Source organism: Lissotriton helveticus, chromosome 3_1, assembly GCF_964261635.1.
Source record: "Lissotriton helveticus chromosome 3_1, aLisHel1.1, whole genome shotgun sequence".
In the NCBI taxonomy this organism is placed as follows: domain Eukaryota; kingdom Metazoa; phylum Chordata; class Amphibia; order Caudata; family Salamandridae; genus Lissotriton; species Lissotriton helveticus.
Genome location: NC_136061.1, coordinates 611392384 through 611414092, shown reverse-complemented (window position 1 = coordinate 611414092; position 21709 = coordinate 611392384). Strand labels below are relative to the sequence as shown.

At 47.4% G+C, this 21709-nt stretch overlaps 1 non-coding gene across 1 annotated transcript; it reads left to right on the top strand.

The window, feature by feature from the left end:
- The first annotated feature begins 16966 nt into the window (after positions 1–16966).
- Positions 16967–17061, top strand: TRNAI-UAU (transfer RNA isoleucine (anticodon UAU)). Its single transcript has 2 exons — positions 16967–17004; positions 17026–17061. It is a non-coding gene; the product is annotated as a tRNA-Ile (tRNA).
- Positions 17062–21709: the final 4648 nt, after the last annotated feature.

Here is a 21709-nt window from a genome sequence, read left to right as displayed (position 1 = left end):
TACGACGCAGGGATCCGCGACAAGGCCCTGGACTGGATCACCTCCTTCCTCTCTGACAGAACCCAAAGAGTCCGCCTCCTTCCGTTCCACTCCGGAGTCACCAAGACGATCATGCGGTGTCCCACAAGGATCATCCCTCAGCCCGACGCTCTTCAACATCTACATGGCTCCACTCGCACGCATCACCAGACTCCATGACCTCAACATCATCTCATATGCCGACGACACCCAGCTGATCCTCTCCCTCACCAACGAACCCCTCACTGCCAAAGCCAACCTCCACCGCGGTACGAAGACGGTCGCCGACTGGATGGAAGAAAGCCGGCTCAAACTCAACACGGACAAGTCAGAGATCCTCATCCTCGGACCCAATCCCCTAGCCTGGGACAACTCCTGGTGGCCCACCTCCCTGGGCACCGCCCCTACACCAACCAACAACGCACGCAACCTGGGAGTCATCCTTGACTCGAAACTCACCATGACCAACCAGATCCACGCAGTCTCCTCAACCTGCTTCTACACCCTCCGCATGCTTCATAAGATCTACAGATGGATCCCCACCGACACACGAAAAACCGTCACCCACGCACTCATCAGCAGCAGGCTTGACTACGGCAATGCCCTCTACGCCGGAGCCCCAGTCAAACTCCTCAACAGACTTCAAAGAATCCAGAATGCCTCGGCACGCCTGATCCTCGACGTCCCCCGCCGAGACCACATCACGCCCCACCTGAGAAACCTGCACTGGCTCCCCGTCGATAGAAGAATCACCTTCAAGCTCCTGACCCATGCTCACAAGGCACTTCACAACACAGGCCCAGCATACCTCAACAACCGACTGTCATTCTACGCACCCAACAGGAGACTCCGCTCTGCCGATCTCTCTCTGGCCACCGTCCCACGCATCCACAGAACCACCTCAGGAGGCAGGTCCTACTCCTACCACGCCGCCAAGACATGGAACTCCCTCACTCTCCTCCTATGGCAGTCAGAAGACCCTCAGACCTTCAGGAGACTACTCAAGACCTGGCTCTTCGACCACTAGCTGCAGCCTCCCAGCACCTTGAGACCCTCACGGGTATGTAGTGCGCTTTATAAATTGTTTGATTGATTGATTGATTGATTGATTTGACTCGCACTTAGGAGTACCTAAACATGTATTTCTGCCACCCACTTGCAATTAATATGTCATCAAAAATAATTTTCTGTATAAAAAAGACAAAACATTTGGGTCTGTCACAGTTCGTTAAAATTGCTTCTGCAATCCTACCTTGTTTATTGAGACATGAGGCTGAGCCAAGTCAAGGTATGGTAAACATCCAATAATGGGCTAGGAGAAGGGCCCTTGGGGGAAATTCTTCGGCGCTCTCCTTTTAACATAATCGCCAACCAAGAGGAAGATTGCTAAAAACAGCAGGACGTTTGAGACCGTCACCTGCTGCAGAAGGAAAGTTACCGCAGATATAACCGACAGCTCCATTGCAAAGAAGGAAAGGGTTTATCAGTCCAGGTTACAATCACTGACAATATAAAATACTTCTTTATGGACTCCTGTGACCTGGATGTCATCATGTTTAACTCTTTGTGAAGAACTGAAATCTTCATTCTGAGGGGTCTCACTAATACAAAAGAACTTGGCACAGAAGCTGAAATATTAAAAGACATCTTTATTAAACTTAATAAGTGAGACTACGTCACACAGGAGCCTTTAGCACCTGAATGAGGCAGTCTAAAGAATACAGAACACAGAGGTGTTTTATATGCTTAGGATTACAAACTCAGCATAAAAGAAAGGGGCAGTCCTAGCTTCTGCAAGCATACAAAATACCTAATATGGACATACAAGATCTGCAAAATATTAGCCAATAGACAAACATCATGTAACCAGAATGTCCCCCTTATGTCGTGTTTCTGCCCAACCCATAAGTCAATCAATTACAGCACTTATAGGTCAATCAGTACTGGCAGAACATGTCTGTATGCAGTTAGGCCAGCTAGTGTCTGAGATTGCTTTCAAAGCAAGGACAGAGGGGGGTTTTCTACACGTTGCAGTCCAAATGGCAGAAACACTTCATGAATAGAGGAGTCTGTGTAAAGGCAACACAAATTGAAGACAAATGTAAGATGGAGTCAAAATTAAAGAACCTCATTTGCAGTCCATCAATTGTAGCTTGCTGAAAATGCATCTCCACCGTTGTGTGTGGCAAAAATCTAAAAAGTGTGAACGAAGTCTTCCTAGTTTCACTTCATTACTCAGAAAAGTTACCCTGCACATTGACATTCAGTCACTGAAGTAGGTCGGCAGATTTCCAAACATAGGGTCAGGTGTTAAATGTTCAAGGCAACAATGCAGTAGCAGCATTACCAAACAGGAATACACAAAACAAACAAGGCAGATATAAGAGCTCTAGGAAATCAACAGTTGGTTACTTACTGGTTAACTGCTTCTGCACAACACGCATCTTCAAATAAAAGTGCTGTACTGCCTGTGCATTATGCGTGTGTCCTCATCATAAGGCGGGCGGTGGCGTGCAATTTTAAAAAGGTTACAGAGGCTGCCTTGGCTGCCGCAGCACCACATAACCAAATCCAGCTTAATCAGTGGCTTGCCCACTGGCAACACTGACTGAAGGCATTGATTGATTATCGGCTCCGCACTGCATGGTGAATCGGAAACAGTGAGATTTGAACACTTATTGGGTGACACATGTTATGCAGTTGCACTCAGGTCTAGACCTGGCCCTAATAAATAAGTGCAGGTGCTAAGCAACGGAAAGCACCGGCACAAATGTGGAGAAGTGTGGCTCACTGGTTAGAGGAGGCAGACCTGGAAGCAGAGGTCAGCCCGGGACCAGGGTTCAATTCCCGGCTCGGCGGGGTCTTGAGTCCTAAATTGTCCATGGACTCGACAATTCTCGCTCCGGTGCCTACTCGATTCACGGGTCCCGACTCTGGGCAATAGCTTGCTTAATCTCCACAACGGCCCCTCGCTGCGGGATGCCTGGCTTTCACCTTGCGGATACCCTGCTGGGGTTATCTCACAGGGGAATACCAGGACGGGTTCCCTAAGCAAGCGCTTAGAAACCGCTCGGTGATTTGCGCTATATAAATTCCTGTACATTTACATTTACATTCACAAATTAAGCACTGATTCTATGAGGGCTCAGGTCAGTGAAAGGAAGTCTCTGTGCCCCACTCTCTATTCAATGCAGGTCCTATTCAGCCCAGCCCTGACCCATCAGACTGCTGGATCGAAGGCCCTCTCCAGCCTCTGGTCACTCACAACCCAGACATGGAATACACAAACCTAGCAGAGGCATGCTGGATGGTTAGGCAAGAAAATACCTACTTTCTAAAAGTGGTATTTTCAAACACAGAATGTAAAAATCACCTTCACTAAAAGATGTATTTTAACATTCTGAGTTCAGGCATACTAAACTCGAATTTCTACCTTGTTTCCTGAGTCAGTTAGGATTATAAGATGTTATAATCAAACTGCCTATTCTGCCCTATGGTAACAGGTAGCCTTGCAATATTGAAAAATGAAATTGGCTGTAATTCCTTATCAGGGCATGCCACACACATCAGGGCATGTCCTACCTTTAACATACAATGCAACCTGCCCTTGAGCCTACCTGAGAGGGGTAACTTGTATGTAGAAAAAGGAAGGTTTGGGGACTGGCAAGTGGGAGAACTTGCCAAGTCAACATGTCAGTCCCAGACTGTACAAACGCTCTGCAATGGCAGGCCTGAGCCACATTTTACAAGCTGCTTCTGAGGGTGGTACAATCAATGCTGCAAGCCCACCAGCAACATTTGATTTACAGGCCCTGGCACACATGGTGCACTGTACTAGGGTCTAACAAGTAAATCAAGTAACCAATCATGGAATAACTAATCCATTACATCATTTTAAAACAGGAAGCACTTGAACTTTGGCACTAATCAACAGTGGCAAAGTGTCCAAAGCATCTAGACCAACCAAAACAGATGAGGCAACAGCAAAAAGTGGAACGGAGACTCACGCCAATGATGCCAAGTCTAACAGTTTGCAATTAATAAGGTCAACATTGATAAATGGATGCCAACAGAACATAGCCCAAATGCAATCAAATTTTTTTAATAGAGCGAAACTCCTTGATTTAGCCAATACGAGTTCCAATTCAGACATTTGATTCATAATTGCCCACCCTTCAGCTAGCTCAAGAGGCAATGGAGAAATCCAGGCTCTGGCAATGCAAAGCCTAGTTGACACTATGATTATCAATAATATTCATTTTAACCCAAGATCTGCTTCCACTCTACAACTGAGCACACTCTTTTTATATGTATATCGTGTGTCTTAAAGAATTCAAGTCAAGTCAAGTCAAGTCAAAAAGGCTTTATTTCGACAAAAGATTATCATAAAAGCTTCACATAGAATTCATAAGTACAATAAAAGAAGCCGAAGATAAAACAGATTACAAAAAAGAAGAATCTACACATATACAATTATTTTCACGTCATGGATTAATTAAGAAAGAATTAAACAATTGATTTAAGCCTTTTGGCTCGGATTACCCAAGCCCATGATAAAAATTTGGCGAGAGCACAAGCATAGGTAATACGGCTATCGGAGATTAATATACGAATTGCATCTGCGTGGCACCTAGTGCCCAATTGGCGACATAGATGCTTAAGCCATATTTTCCTAGGTAAATTGTACTCTCCACATTCGAACATAAAATGTGCCAATGTCTCTGGTCTAGCTAAACATGCTGGGCAAAGCTCTACAGTTTGTACAGGCAGTTTCCATCTTGAGGAGAAAATATACAATGGCAAGGTCCCTGCTCTAAATTTAAAATAAAGAGCCCTATCAAAAGGTTTGCCAATAGCGTCCAGATAGAGTTCACGTTTTGGAGAGTCCTTAAATTTTAAGAACTCTTCAGTGAGTCTACCCATAGAAGCATTGGAGTTTTGTTGTAACATAATCCAGTTCCAATAAAGTTTCTTAAGGGTTGCCTTTGGAGGAGAAGATCTATTAGCCCATGAATCTTTTAGGCCTAAATTCAAAAGCAAGATTTTGATGTCACTCAGCCATTTGATTTTATGCCACCCTGACAAGGACATAATTTCTGCGAGGCCTTGTGCATATTTACTCAATTCAGGCACTTGCCATAATCGTGCCCATAGCAGGAGTGGACGTAATTTTGCTAGATCTTCAATAGGGCGACAGCCTAAATCAAACATTAATGGGACTGTAGGGGTACCCTGAGGAAGTGACATAATCACCCTACAGAACTTTCTTTCGGACTTTGGCAAATCATTGGAAATGGATGAGCCCCAAAGCTCCGCCCCATACAGAGCAGAACTAACCCCTTTAGCTGCATAAATATCAAGAACAACAGCTATTGGTCTAATTACACAGGAGCGTTGCTCTTTCAAAATAGCTCCTGTTATCCTTTTGTGGGATAATAACATTTTATCCAAGTGTGGGGTCCATTGCATTTTATGAGATAGACGGATGCCAAGGTAATCGAATACTTCTACTCTCTCCAACGGTTCAGCATTCAGGATTGGGGGGCGTGCTAATTTTTTGGGGGGATTCAACACAAGATATTTAGTCTTGCCCGTGTTGATTACGAGGCCCCGTTTGGTGCAAAAAGATTGGAAATTATTCAAAAGCCTTTGAAGGCCTATCGGGGATTTCGATATTAAAAGCGTGTCATCCGCAAAGAGGAGGGTAGGTATACGTTCTCCAGCCAGGGATGGTTCATCTGAAGGATGTTCTAAAAGATGCTCAACCACCCCGTTGATGTAAAGAGAAAACAGGGTGGGAGCAAGGACACATCCCTGGCGGACCCCTCTCTCTACCGGGATACTGCTAGTTTTCTCACCTCCTGGACCCCACCTAATCTGGGCAAAGCTATTTTCATGCAGCCTAACCAGTAATGTAAGTAAATAGTGTGGCAACCCCATATCGGCCAAGACTCTCCACAGTGACTCCCTCGGTACAAGGTCAAAGGCAGTCTTTAAATCGATAAATGCGAGATAAAGACTGCCTTTGCCTATAACCACAACCCTCCAATACACCATCATGAGCCTAAAGACTTGTTCAACTGTCCCAGTGCCCACTCTAAATCCTGCCTGGTAGTCGGAAAGGATTTTGTTTTCTTCTATCCAGTCCAATATTCTAACCAGTAGAACCTTGCCAACTACTTTTTGAGTAATATCCAGCAGACTAATTGGTCTGTAGTTGGACGGCTCCTCTCTGGCACCTTTTTTAAAAATGGGGACCACCTCCGCCCCTTTCCATGACGAAGGGATCGGAGCACCCTTACAGATGGCAACAAGTAAGGAGTGAATGAATTTACCCCACTTTGGAATATCTGACCTCAGAAGATCGCCAGGAATACCATCCGGACCAGCGGCTTTTTGGGGCTTGATGGTACCTATAGCGTATTCCACCTCTTTGATTGTAAAATCATGTTTGTCAGGGACAATGCTCCAATGTAACAAATTAGCTGCTGGAACCACAAACCTCCCTTCAGCCTCATTAGCAGCCTCAATAGGTGGCAAATCATCATGTCGGGAGTATAATTTTGAGAAGTGGTTAACCCATGATTGACTTGAAATGTTACACGAGATAAGATCAATATCCGGCCTGTTTCTGGCTCTGATTGTATCCCAAAAACATTTTGGGTCTTTTTTGAGACTGGCTTCTTTAAGAGTAGACCAGCACTCTTCTTCCCATTCTTTTTTAGCGTGTGCCAGTGTAATCTTATGCTTTTTCCTGGCAGTCTGTATCAAAGATTGGGATTTACTTTTAACGGCCTCTATTAATAGAGACTTTGCCGGTCTGCATGCTGGAGTATACCAATCGTGGTTACCCCTAGATTTAGGATGGGGCAAGTTCCTCCCTTCAGAGTCCCTAGCCCAAAAGACTTCCCCTATAGACTTAACAACTGTTTCGAAGATAGGTGTTGCCCTTTCAATTAACAAAACTGGATTAATATTATCCAGTTCTATTTGTGAGGCCATAAGTAATTCGTCTATAGTGGAGATCTTAATGGTGTCCATAACAATTTTGTTCCACTTTAGACGTCTTCCACAAGAGGAAACAGTGATTGTATGTGGGCTTATAGATAAGACTGCAGGTTCATTACTAAGCCAGGGGTTCATTAGAGATAAAGAAAGTGAGTTATGGTCACTCTCAAAGGTGGCTATCACCACCATATCAAGGACCAATCCCCAAAGTTTTAAGTCCAACAGAATATAATCAATCCTTGAGGAATGATCTATTCTGTTGAACGTATGGGCACCCAGGCGGTCTGAGGCTGTACGACCATTAGTGGCTCTTAGGCCAAATTCTAATGTCAGCGCATTAAGCTGTATTGCGCTACGGGACCATCTTTTTATCGGAGGGATAGTGAGTGCAGGGATACCCCATTTGCTATCCTCCTCTCCAAGGTCTAAGTTGTCCTCCATAGGAAGTGGCTCATAGGTGCAATTAAAATCACCTGCTACCAGGATATGGTCAGCTTTCTCGTGATCTCTAAGTTGTGTTTCCAAGTCGAGGATCACCGTGGAAGTACACCCATTATTAGTGCCTCTAGCATAGATGTTATATAAGGCAAGAGATAAGCCCACACTAGGATTGGTTAATAAGATCCCTAGTATGTCTGGGCTATTGACCTGCCTAGATATTATGCAGCAATTAAGGGAAATGCTTATCCAAATAAGAAGTCCCTCTGAGGGACGTCCCTTCCCTTGCGTTGCTTTCACAGCAGGAACAAAATGGGTTACAAAACCAACCCGATGCAGTGGTTCTATGCTCCAAGTCTCCTGGAAGAGACAGATTTTTTGTGCCTCGACCAAGTCGTTCCATTCAGGTAGAGCCAATTTCCTATGGATACCTGCAAGGTTCCAACTAAGAATTTTAATTGGATCCTTGTCTGGGTTATATTTGTGATTATTAGTTAAATTGAGGGTTTGGGGTTCCATGCAATTACTTGCCAGTGTAGAGGGTATTAGCTCGATATCTGTGGCTATGGGCACATCTGCCACGATCTCATGGACCCCACTAGATAAGGTTTGTTGTACCAGGGGACTTTGTTGATCAGATTCCAATATTAAATCCCCTGTATATGCAACAACTGTAGAATCATTTCCCAATGTGTTAGTATAACAACCCGTGTGTCAATCGACCCCCTCAAGTCCATTCAGGCAACTAAATCGATTGGACCCATAAGATGGTAACACCGGGCCATGAAAGACTGGTTGAGCATTAAAGTCATAGTGTCTGCCCCTCCGAGCAACCCTCGTCCAGTTATCATGAGCTTGATTGAGATGCATAGGGGTAGGAGGGAAGAAAAATGACACATGTAGGGTCTGAATTGTTGATTCTAATGATCTATTCTTCCCTCGACATATATAAGTAACAGTCCCAGCATCCCGAAAGCTCACCAGGATGCAATCCCCTATTATAGATTTATTTGTTTTGCCCACCCAAGGGACCCTTCTCACCATAATGATTTGGTTATTGAGGTGAACTGGTAGGGGTCTATTCACATTCAGCCACTTGATAACCCTGCTTTTCAGAGTGCTGAAGTTCTCAACTTCCCCCACTTCAAGTAGAGGGACACCGGCCATAACGACCATAAGGTCGTTAGCCTCTGGGGGAGATTAGGTCTACGAGGCCTAGGAAGAGGCTTAACTGGAGGCGGGAAAGCAGAACTAACATTAATTGGTATAGGGGGAGTTAGGCCTACAGGTAGGGATGGCGTGTTAGGGTTTAATAGGTTGGCTGAGACTATATTAGCCATAAGGGGTTGTAAAGGGTGAGCAGCAGTAGTAATCGGGGGGGGGGGTACTAAACTGACTGGCCTATTGGCGGATTTCGTGGGGACCATGGAAGGAGAAATAGTCTCGGGAGGTCTACTCTGGATACCAGCCACGGATTTCATGCTATTTAATGTAGCCTCCAATATAGTGAGTCTGATCTCAACCCTTTTAATACTCTCACTAATGGGCAATAATAGGGATCTAAGCAGAAATTCAAGATTTCCTAGTGGGACAACAGAGGTAGGGGCATTAGTAACATTGGTTACTGTAGCATCAACCGAGTCAGAAGCAGTGGTAGCCTTTTCAAGAGGTGGTGAATGTGCCTCTTCAACTAACCTCTCAACGGAGGGAGGGAGTTTTGTTATCCTACCAAACTCGGAGTGGGGGATTTTTGTTTTAGTTTTTCCCTGACCACCCCTCGTCTTCTTCCTACGTTTATTCGGTGGGGGCCCATATACCCCTTGCACAAAAGTAGGCTTGGTTATAGCTTTAGCTTTCCCTGCTTTGGTAGCTGGTGGAGGCTGGGAAATTAAATCTATAGTCGCACTACTTGGGCTAAGAGAGGGGACTAAGTCAGTAGTTGACTCGGTGGGGGAGTTGGTGCAGTCCCTCAGAAGGAGTGGGACATCATCCAGAGCGGGTGTTTCCTCGCTTAGTGATATAGAATTTTCTAAAAAGGACCTATTTTTCAGGTTTTCTATAGAGCGTCTACGCTCCGCCCTAAGCTTGTTCAAAATACTTTCCTTATCCCCTTCTCCCGCAGCCCGAGGGAAATAATTATCTACGGTCCTATTTTTTGCCCCTCCCAACCTCGTAGGAGTGCCATCCCTAGCCGGGGAAGGCATAACTGGCCTTGAAAGGTGCCAAACTAAGAAATAATTTGAATAATACAAAATAAAACCAATAATCAAGAGGCAAACTGAAGAGGGTAGGCCCAGCCCAGCCTACTCCGGCCAATGAGGGCCTTAGAGGGCCCGCCCTTTGCCCGGGCTTAGCCCCGGGTGCTCCCGCGCGTTACCGCGACGCGGTGGAAGTGACTTGTTTTGTAGGGCCAGTTTATCAGGGAGGAGTCCAGTTGGGCGGGGCAGTTAGGGGAGAGCACGCCAGATGGAAGAGGCGGTCAAAACCCCGGGACTCCTGGGAAAGTGAGTCCTGGTTTGGATGCTCGCAGCCCCTCAGTCCTTGCCCCCGCCTACAGCAGCTCACAGATGACCAACGGTGACTTACGATGCGGGACCCGCGAAGCGGGTACCGCGAGGTATGGTGACGGCTCACACGAAGGGAATCCACACAGGCAACAGGTGAGTTCAGAAGGGCGTCCCACGCAGATTCACAAGCCCAAGTGTTTTATCAGGGAGGAGTCCAGTTGGGCGGGGCAGTTAGGGGAGAGCACGCCAGATGGAAGAGGCGGTCAAAACCCCGGGACTCCTGGGAAAGTGAGTCCTGGTTTGGATGCTCACAGCCCCTCAGTCCTTGCCCCCGCCTACAGCAGCTCACAGATGACCAACGGTGACTTACGATGCGGGACCCGCGAAGCGGGTACCGCGAGGTATGGTGACGGCTCACACGAAGGGAATCCACACAGGCAACAGGTCAGTTCAGAAGGGCGTCCCACGCAGATTCACAAGCCCAAGTGTTTTATCAGGGAGGAGTCCAGTTGGGCGGGGCAGTTAGGGGAGAGCACGCCAGATGGAAGAGGCGGTCAAAACCCCGGGACTCCTGGGAAAGTGAGTCCTGGTTTGGATGCTCGCAGCCCCTCAGTCCTTGCCCCCGCCTACAGCAGCTCACAGATGACCAACGGTGACTTACGATGCGGGACCCGCGAAGCGGGTACCGCGAGGTATGGTGACGGCTCACACGAAGGGAATCCACACAGGCAACAGGTGAGTTCAGAAGGGCGTCCCACGCAGATTCACAAGCCCAAGTGTTTTATCAGGGAGGAGTCCAGTTGGGCGGGGCAGTTAGGGGAGAGCACGCCAGATGGAAGAGGCGGTCAAAACCCCGGGACTCCTGGGAAAGTGAGTCCTGGTTTGGATGCTCACAGCCCCTCAGTCCTTGCCCCCGCCTACAGCAGCTCACAGATGACCAACGGTGACTTACGATGCGGGACCCGCGAAGCGGGTACCGCGAGGTATGGTGACGGCTCACACGAAGGGAATCCACACAGGCAACAGGTCAGTTCAGAAGGGCGTCCCACGCAGATTCACAAGCCCAAGTGTTTTATCAGGGAGGAGTCCAGTTGGGCGGGGCAGTTAGGGGAGAGCACGCCAGATGGAAGAGGCGGTCAAAACCCCGGGACTCCTGGGAAAGTGAGTCCCGGTTTGGATGCTCGCAGCCCCTCAGTCCTTGCCCCCGCCTATAGCAGCTCACAGATGACCAACGGTGACTTACGATGCGGGACCCGCGAAGCGGGTACCGCGAGGTATGGTGACGGCTCACACGAAGGGAATCCACACAGGCAACAGGTCAGTTCAGAAGGGCATCCCACGCAGATTCACAAGCCCAAGTTTTTTATCAGGGAGGAGTCCAGTTGGGCGGGGCAGTTAGGGGAGAGCACGCCAGATGGAAGAGGCGGTCAAAACCCCAGGTCTCCTGGGAAAGTGAGTCCCGGTTTGGATGCTCGCAGCCCCTCAGTCCTTGCCCCCGCCTACAGCAGCTCACAGATGACCAACGGTGACTTACGATGCGGGACCCGCAAAGCGGGTACCGCGAGGTATGGTGACGGCTCACACGAAGGGAATCCACACAGGCAACAGGTCAGTTCAGAAGGGCGTCTTAAAGAATTCATGATCTAGAAAGCTGGTTAACACCTACCCAGAACTCCTCCAGGTCAGGGCAAGTGGCAAACATGTAAGATATTTATACTCAAATGGGAGGGTTTTTAGTACATAGGAAGAAGTGGCGCTCTGCTATATTTGCGTATGTGTGAAGAAGAAGTTTGGATACTTATGGTGCTAACCAGGTAGGGGAGACCCCTATAACACCTATGTGAATGTAGCAACACCTACACCAAAACAGTACTCTTCAGTCCTGGGCACACATACAGCGGTGTGTTAACAAGCAATCATGTTACATAACTTCATATGAAAGATCTGTATTCAAAAAGGTTTCGCAGGAGTTCTTTGTTCTTATTCATTTAATTCACGTACATAGTAATGAGCACAAAAAGAACCAGCCAACACGTGTTTTGTCTAGGAGAGTACTCCCATGACTTCTTCAGGGCTTGGAATGTTGTAGGATGATAAAGTGACTGTGTAATAAGTGCTGCATAAAGTTTCTGAAATAGAAAGCTGTTCTAGCATTCTTATATTACGGGTGACATTGTTTTGTGGCACCCAAAGCACGTGGAAACCCTAAAAAGCGTGGACCATATTGCATGTGACAGTAAGATATTCACACCCATACAATGAATACAAGTGATGGCACAGTGCGGAGTATACTTAGTGAGCGCCAGATACACATGGTGAATGAGACGGGAGTGAAACAGGGACAATGTATTTGTGTACACATCGCCACAAAGTGACATAGTAACTGTGAACAGTGGTCAAATTCCTAAATATGGCAATAACAAGATAGATTAAAAGTAATGGACAGACAACTTCTTGTACATGAAAAAACAGTGCTCAGGAAGAGAAAATTAAGCCGTAAGAAGACAAGTGTAGCCAGATAGTACTGTCCCATAGTGTAGCCAAACAATAAAAAGATGGGGCCAAGCTCGCGTGTCTACCTGAAATGCTGGAAACAGATGCGGTGTAATCTGAAACGGTGAAAATACAAGGGGATATCAGACTAGATAAACCTAGTGAAGGGGAGTGAGTCAGCATGTTATGGAAAAATCATGGTAGGGGTAAAGGAGAACTCACCGAGATGCCGGTGATAATTCCAACCCAGCAGCAAGATACTGGAGGGTAAGTAGAGCAGTGAAGATTCTCGGACCTGGTCGGCAGTGGCAAGAAACAGACCCAGCAAGAACATTTAACATATCACAAGCAGTGAAGCGATACTGTAGATTTGAAAGACATAAGTACCTGGCAGGGTCGGATTGGGATCACAATTTGGCCCGGGCACTCACGAAAAAAGAGGCCCACATTTGTGGGGCGTGCCCTACATTCAAGGGGCGTGCCCTTTCATGAAATATCATTTGGTTACTCTTTGAGGTCTAATTTGTAGAGAAATATTTAGTAAATTAAGCATTTTAAAGCTTAAAGAGCCAGTAACATTGGTAAAGACTAGGAGCACTGCAGTTCTGAAAACCGAATACTTACTTGTAGTCTTAACACCCTGCACAATGTTGTTAGATACTCTTTCCCAACCAGCTATGTCCTTGACTCTTATCACATAAGTCAGAAATCCACAACATTAGAAAACCAGACCTGAGTTCTATTCATGAGCACCAATTACAGTACTAAAGATCCGATTTTTTATTTAAGGGCCTGGGTGATGAAGTGATCTGCTCAGAATCACAGGGTGTTGAGCAGACGCTGGGACTCAAACATGATTCCCCATCTCTGCAACTCTGGCATCAGGCCATATATGCCGATGCACACATAAGGAATGTAAGTGGGAGGATACTGTTCTTGTGAAAGACACAGGGCCAAGGTGACAATGGCCTAAAAGCTGAGCAACTAATAAAACAGCAAGGCCCCTCTCTATTGCAAAATTATTCTAGCCCTCCAGCGCAGGAGCACCTGAACAGCAGCGAGGACCCTGCTATTAGTAAATTATTCAGCCCTCCCGGGCCTCAGGGCAATGTCCTAACAGGGTAACACAAAAAAGCTGCTATCACCAGGGTCATGTTACGACAAGACAGTCCACAGATGGTGGTCACAAATGCTTAACTTCTCAGCCTGTGCTGCACAATCTAATTTAAGGCCTGTAGTAAAGTGGTTAATCATGCAGTAAGGCTAGTAAAGCAGTAAAGCTGCTGGGTCATCCATGGTAGCCAGGGGGAGGCTGAGGTGAAGATGTGCTCCTTCCAAACATCACCTGGCCCCCACAGCGACATCCATTCTTCCTCTATTCCTCGCCCACTATGCCCTGCATGTGAAGGGCTGTGGGCGAGGTGTTAAAACAAACACTGTTTCTGGGCTGCGTGGGCCCCAGGGGGGCCGATGTGAAAATGGCTCAAAGGACTGAGCAACACCTGGCCCCAGGGAGGCCGATTCTAGCCACACAATCACCCCTCCCCAGCCCACCCTCTGCGTGATTGCTGTGCATGGCAGGGGGTGAAGGAGCCACAGCTGATAATCGCTGTACGGCCGACCAGCGAAGCTGCTTTCCTTTCTGTCTTTGTCCCAGTGCCCTCTGTGGGCCGTTTTTTTCTCTCCCCTTTCCCAGTCCACAGAGAGCACTGGCAAAGGGGAGGAAAAAAAATGGCCCATAGAGGGCACTGGGACACCGGCCTTTCGGCCCATGCCTGAGTGCCCGCAGTGCCAATCCGCCCCTGGTACCTGGTCACAGTGTTAAGCACAGTATCAAAGGGCCACGGATACGTATACGGGTTAGGGTTGGGTACTTATGTGATCTGTGATAGAAGGGAGTGAAAGCTAAGATGACCAATACTCGTTGTGGCGATTGAAAAATAAAGTACAAGGATTTAATCCCAGGGGAAAAAAGGAGCATTAAAGGGACACTTGTTGTTTAAAGTCACAATGATGCCGCCGGTCGAAAAAGCTAGGGTGACTTACTATGGTCGTCGTGATAGAATAAATCCCCCCCGTTCACGTAAATCCATGCGATGTGGGGATGGCTAGAAAAGACACTGGTGTGTGTCAATTGCCAGTGATCTGTAGAAAAACGAAAACGAGCCTATCAATCATCACAGGTGCGGAGGAATGAGCTTTAATAAAAAATATCCCGCCTTAACAAAAAATTACCAATGTAAATCAAGATAGGATGAGAACTCCCTGCCCTGATCGTGGATGCATTCAGTTTATTGGGCCGAGTGATGAGTCTATGCACCCTCTGGAGTTCTGAGTCCCTGTCCCAATCCGAAAGATTGGGAAATGCTTTCCCAAACATTTACACCATAGATTGGTGGGTACCTTCACCTTCTTTCCCTTACAGTATACCAAAACTGTGAAGGTTGTCCGTCTCTGTCGAATTTTGAAGTCCTCAGTTTTAGATTGCATTAAATCCAAATGCCATTCATGTCCTTCAATAGAAACGTTTCTGGAGTTCAACCATATCTGTAGAGAGGGCTGTCACTTTACAAGTAACTTCAGTCAGTGATCGCTGGATAGTTGCATTGCCTGCTCGGAATTGAGCGTAATGTTGTTGTGCCTCTGCATACTGAGCTGGCAGCAGCTGCAGTATAGCAAGCAGCGATGATTCCTGCTCATTCTCCATAAAAAAAAGGTTCTGATGAGGTAGCTGGTAAAGGTTAGGACAGCCAGAGGGGCATCGCCTGGCGAGAAAAGGTGAGTCTCAGACGGAACTGAGTGGCATATTAGCAAGAACCGCGGTAAAATTATCGCCGTTTTAGCGGCAAGAAACTGCCGCTAAAACGGCGATAATGGGCTTGCTAATATGCGTTACAGAATTCCAATAGAAGCCCAGGTTAGATGTGCAGGACATCTAAGTGACTCAAGTGACGAAACAATTAACCGGTTCCAACACTGCCTCTCATTGAATATTACCAGATCAGCTTCCAATAATGCTTCCGCAGAATGAGTAGCCCTCTCAGTACCCACCGTTTTACTCACAGGCCCTGTAGATATATGTTTCATGGTGCTCTGATGGAAAGACTCTAGGGAAACTTCCATGCCTTTAATGGGAGAGAGGCTGCAAATATGCATTGACAGCATCGCCTCTTCCTGGGCTTCTTTCTGAGCTCCTGCAACAATCTTGCCTTCCACAGTCATCCTCAAAGAATCTGTAGAGCCCTTCGGGCAGCAGTCATTAGCATGTCCACAAGTGAGGGGGCATCCCCCAAAGCTGGTGCCTCCATAGAATGTGCCTGTAGGATAAAGGTTACAGATCTAGACCTAAGCAATTGTAGGATTGGGTGCCCAACCACTGATTTTTCTTTGACCTCCAGACACTACAGAGGCGCTCCATTGGGGCCAGCATAGTTAGTCTCAGCGTGAGCCTTGGCAGAGTTGTGGGCCCCCCAGCCACCATACAAGGGGGGGCCAATAGGCCCCCACGCAAGCATGGCGGGGCCCGGCCCCTCCCACACCCCGTCCCTTTCGGGGCCGCTTGCCCCGCGCCCTCGCCCCGGAAGTACTGGTGTGCTTCCGGGGCGAGGGGGCGGGGTCGCGGCGGCGAAAGGGTTAAAAGCCTGGGGAGCGCGGGAAGCGGCCTCTTTGTGCCCGCGCTCCCAGGCTCGCTCCTCGCCCCACTGTGGGGCCGTGTAATTTTCTGTTTTGTTTTCCAGGTCCAGGAATTGTCGGCGTTTCGTGGGAGCACACCCTGTGGAGCGGAGGCGCCAGGACTTGGAATTGGCTCGCGGGCGGCATGTCGTGTGGGGCAGGGGAGTACACCTCCGGGCTTGCTCCGTGCCCCCCCCCCCAGCGAGGGGCGGAATAATCCTGTCTTTTATTTTCTGCTACAGGTGGTGCAGACTGCGAGCCCGTGCGGGATCACGAAGAACGCGATGGACATGGAGGCGGGAGAGGCGTCTTTTCAAGCCCCGCTGGTTCTCAGAGGTTCCGAATGAAGGTGTTGATGGAGCGGCGCAACTGAGCGCTTGGAACGGCCTGTTAGGGTGGCCTTTGCCATGGCCGGCCGAAGACTAGTCCCCCCGTAGGCAGTGCAAAGACGGCGATGACCGGCGTTTCCCGCGGATGAAGAAAAGCGGAGATCGCATCCTTATGGGTGAGCCTTGGGACCGCGTGTGTCCGCCTCATCTGCCTTAAGTGACAATGTTTCATTTTTGGGGGTAATGCTTACTATGTGCTAATTACAAATAATCAAATGTTTCTCCTAGATTGTGTCAGAACTGGCAAATGTATGGGGTGTTCAATAGACAGAGCACATGATATAGCAGAATTCTCAAATCTATTCCATTTGGACAGTATTTTTAATAGTCATGATAACATGCTATTATGTGAGTCGATCTTGCACAGTGAATAAGGGAGCAGTGCCAGTATCTACTTGGTCAGCTCTAGATGGCTCAACTGGGAAGGGTTGAAATCAGTGAGCTCCAGTGGCGCAATTGGTTAGCGTGCGGTACTTATACAGCAGTACTTGCACTGAGCCATACCGAGGTTGTGAGTTCGTGCCTCACCTGGAGCAGCTGATATACAATCATGGCGGCGTGTGTGTACATAAAGTCGCGTTTTTTAATTATGCAATGTGGCCGCGGTGTGCGTGTAACCTAGATTGCAGCCGGTGTATATGGCGGGGCCGGCCGACCTCACATGCAAGATAGGTGTGCGGTGGTGGCTGGGGAACAACAACATGGGGGCTGTTTGTACATAACGCCGCGCCTGCTCGGTAGTACACTTCCTACAATTTGAAGAATGTTTCTAGATATGTATTTGAAAGATGGTTAATTGTTAGGTGTGTACAGTGGAAACAATATACAGCTAACCTATGTGTAACTCGGATATGGTAACTTTTCCAGGGGGGAAAAGTTGGTTTCTTAGGAATGATAATTCCAGTATGGTGTCACAGCCGGATGACGAGGGTACACAGGGGGTGCCGTTCATGGGTTAAGGGGCGAATGATAAGTAAGGGATATTTGGCAGAGCACAGAGCCTTGAGGCACAAGTCTGCTAAGGACACTATTACAGTGTATTGGGGGTGTAGATACATATCAAAATGTTTTGTATAGAGAGATAAACTGAAGAGAGGACATCTGGTTTGCCACATTGTATCACGTCATAACGTAGTACTTGACGATGTCAAATAACTGGTTGGGTTTTTTACAGGCAGTTGCCGGGCTGCCCTTTCGTGCCCCATATGGATCATATCGCTCAATGTAGTGTCCAGAAATATGATCTATGAAGCAAATTACAGGTTGCTTAATAAGAATGCACTTTAACAGTGCAAAATGGGAATTCTTTCTTCTAATTTTGCGAGATTCATTAACTACTCGTCTGCTCCATAGAACATTTTGCATTAGATATGGAGGCAGGACACCGTTATCGGTGCATATTAGGGTTACAGCATTATAAGTGGCTGTACAGGTATTCCCAGGAATTCGCCACTGCATATGTAGGGGATGCAGGTTTTACAGTGAACTGCTTTGAATGTGCTGCTCTGCGTGTGCGGTTGCACTTTATTATGGAGACGGACGGGTGGGTTCTCAATGCCTTTTTTGGTTAACTCAACGTTGTTTTGGGGCATGTGCCAGTGTTCCCATGATTGCTTAGCGAGCTCAGAGCACAGCATTGCACCAGGGTTCGTTAGCTCCGTTCTTTCTTTTCATGTGTACATGTCCAGTGGGGACTAGGGACAGGGTGTGTGTTTATGTCTGGATGCATATGTGTGGTATATATGTGTGTGCACACGTGCATGTGCGGGGAGAGGAATGAAGATTGCATGGACGAAAGTCTGGAATGAGGTTTCTGTTTAGCATACATGAAGCTATATATCTAGCTGCCTGCGCTACCATCTAGTGGTCAAATTGAAAAGTGCGGAATCATTTGTATTTGCATGATGGTCCGACTAGATGGATAGTTGAGTGAGGTGAGCGCAAGACACACCGGGAAGCATTGTCGCAGGCGCCGGGCTGGGTCTAAGCACCGGCAGTTTAAACTGGTCTTTAGCGGGCTCTGTTTTTTTAGCCCTATCACAGGTGCCCTGTTCCAGAATGTAGGGACAGCAAGAACGTCGATGTTACGTTTAAAATTACGTAAGCCAAACATACGGGCTTAGCATGGTGTGCTGCCTTAAATTGTGTTTTTTGCTGTTTCTGCCATTGCATCCAGATATATGATACAACAACAAGTAACATCATACCTACAAAGTTTTTCAAAGGTTGTTAGCTGGGGAGGGCTCTTAGGCCATGACGTCATGCCATAACTTCTCCCCTGGGTTTGATTTTCTTTCTCCATCTACTAGCTGGGACGGGCTCAGGGCTCAGGATGGCTCGTGTATCGATATATGAATTATTGCTCATTCCTATGGGGTGTGCGTTGCACATTATACCTTTCCCTACAGCCGGTTCATGCTGATTGACGCAGATGACATACATTGAACTTGTATTGATGGTCGAATGTTGCTCACTAAGGGGGGGTGCGCCATATGGTTAACTGATGAACACCCAACTCTTCTCTTCTGAACTTTAAACATTCCTGAAGGCAACGAACACTAGGTGACTATGACTGCCAGGGCTTGGCCATTGGGACCTGAAAGGGAGCCCTCATGGAAACTTGAGTGGGAATTCGAGGTGTTGCCCCCCCTTTTTTGTCTGCATTGCATACGTTCTGTAGGTAGTGTTCCCCCTTCCTCCTTGAGATGATTTGTAGGTGGTTCAGAAGGCCTTAAACATGGATCTAGCCGGATCAGGGAGCCAAATTAGGTGAGCATAGTGAGAGGTTTGCCTGACATATAATCATCCAACTTTCTTTTCTCTTCTGAACTGTATGCATCACTGAATGCGACGGTAGGGACTGTCAGGTAGGCAGCGCTCATCAGTCCGGAATGGCATTCTGGTGTGGAGGGTTAGTTTCTTGGAATTTTTAGAAACAATGACAGCAGCAAGTCCCTGGGTCTGTTTTCTAGATGGGGCGGGCCCGGACCTCAGGATGGCTCTGGGATTGATGTTTTAATTATTGCTCATTCCTGTGGTGGGTGCGTCACATGGTTATCTCATGAACATCCAACCCTTCTCTTCTGAACTTTATGCATCACTGAATGAAGCAAGACTTAGGTGGCATTGACTTCCAGGGCTTTACCACTCGGACCAAGAGAGTGAATCCTCCAGTGGATTTCTTATGGAAACCTAAATTTGGTGTGAAGTGCCACCTCCGAGCGAGGAGCCCTGTTTTGTCTGAATTACTTACATTTGGTTTATAGTGGTACCCCTTGTCATTGAGATGCTCGGGAGATGGTACTAAATGCTTTAAACATTGATCTAGCCAGATCTATGAAATGTGTAGCACGAGTTACCAGGCACCGTGCGATTTAAGCCTGGTTACAGTGGTAGAAAACCTTTGACGCCCCCGGACCAAGGTAATGCCACTTACCAATGGTAACATGCTGAAGTGGCCACGTAAGGGATATATCTATCGGGAATATTGACAATACTAGTTCAGGGTCACCTGTGTGCACTTGCGTGTTTAATTAACAGCATTTGGCACTTAATTCTTCCCCCCCCCCCATTTTATTGCCTAAGTAAGTCGGCCGTGCCAAATGTCAGCCTGGAAATTACCATTCCATAGTAGGCCTGTTAGTTTCAGGTAATTTTCTCAGAGGACATGGAGCACGCAAAGGACTCACTATAGTAGAATGGATCTAAAGAGGAAGGTCTGACACTGCTGGTGCTCTAATATGGGCAGGAGGGGCAGACAGAGTTGCATATGAACAGGGCTGAACTGGGGGAGGCAGAATGGGTTAATGAACGGTAACACATTAAACCCGGATCTCTTGAAACTAATGTTGCATCATGATTTACAATAGGTGGCGGTGTGCTATGAATTGATTGGAAAATCATGTGTGGCAGCTGGAGGGCCACCTGTTACCTGCAACTTGTTAAGGGAATGATGCTCAGTCTGATATCATATGAATAATATATATAGGTTATGGTGGCCCCTTAGTTATATTACGCGTTACCACTGTCAGCCACGGTCGAAGCCAACAGTCAGGCGGGAGGGGTTCGATACTTAGAATACGTATATCTCATCAAGTTGTGATTGCGTGGGTGCTAATACAAACTGACTGTTCATTTAAACTGATATCCTAATCATCCTTAAGGAGTCATGAGGGCGCTATGGTATGCACTAGGGACTCCATGCTTTGTGTCACGGCACACGGGGTAGTATTCGTTAAGGAAGGCCATTTTTCAGGGCACTCTTCATAACACTAATACAGTCACGCTACAGGGGACACAAACTGAGGCTATGCTCAACACTTAGTCGGAAGTGTTTAGGAGTATGCAGCTGACGCTAATCGTATCTCAAACGTAACAAGTGATGGCAATATAAGACTAGCACGTGTACAGCAGTTATCGCCAGAAACACTAATGGTTTGTGTTTTGTCTTTTTCATTTATGTATGGCCGGGTCCATGGTGGATATCTGGAGTGCTCCGCATCACAACAGCTGCTACAGGTGGACAGCCCAACGGATGCTTACGTCAGGTAGAGGATGGCAAACAACAACGCAAGTGTGATGGGCGAGCGATCAGAAGACGCAGGAGGTGCCAACACAGAGTTGATTGTTTCGGTGTGTAAGCCCTTAATTGGGCTGGCGGCAGTAATGTAGCAGGATGTTGTTTCACAAAAAATGGCAGTATTTGCCTTAACAGGAGATTGTATACCTACAGTAACGGCGCCTGTGCACGCAGGGCCACCAGTGTCAGCATGGTATATGCATAGATCACCAATTGGTAAGTGACATCGGTAGAGATGGGACAGTACACAAGGGTGTGCATTCCTGGCCTCGGCAACCCTAGGAATGATAGGCCTATGCAACGCCTCATTTCACCCGTTCAGGAAGTAGGGATTTCCATGCTAAAAGTAGTGCCATACACTTAACACTTTCCAGAGCGTAGTGGCTAGGTGTGGATGGTTAGCAGACTGTACAGTATGCCAGTGGGAAGGGTAGAATGGTAGTACCAGGATACCCCCGGTCATAGCATCAGATGATAGGACCCAGACTGCACCATAGGGGGGGCTCAGTTTTCCCCAGGCTGCACGTAAAAGGGGGGGGGGACGAGGCGAGTGCAAGGAGTCACTCGGTGAAGAATCACTCGATAAAGAGGATCAACACTTGGTT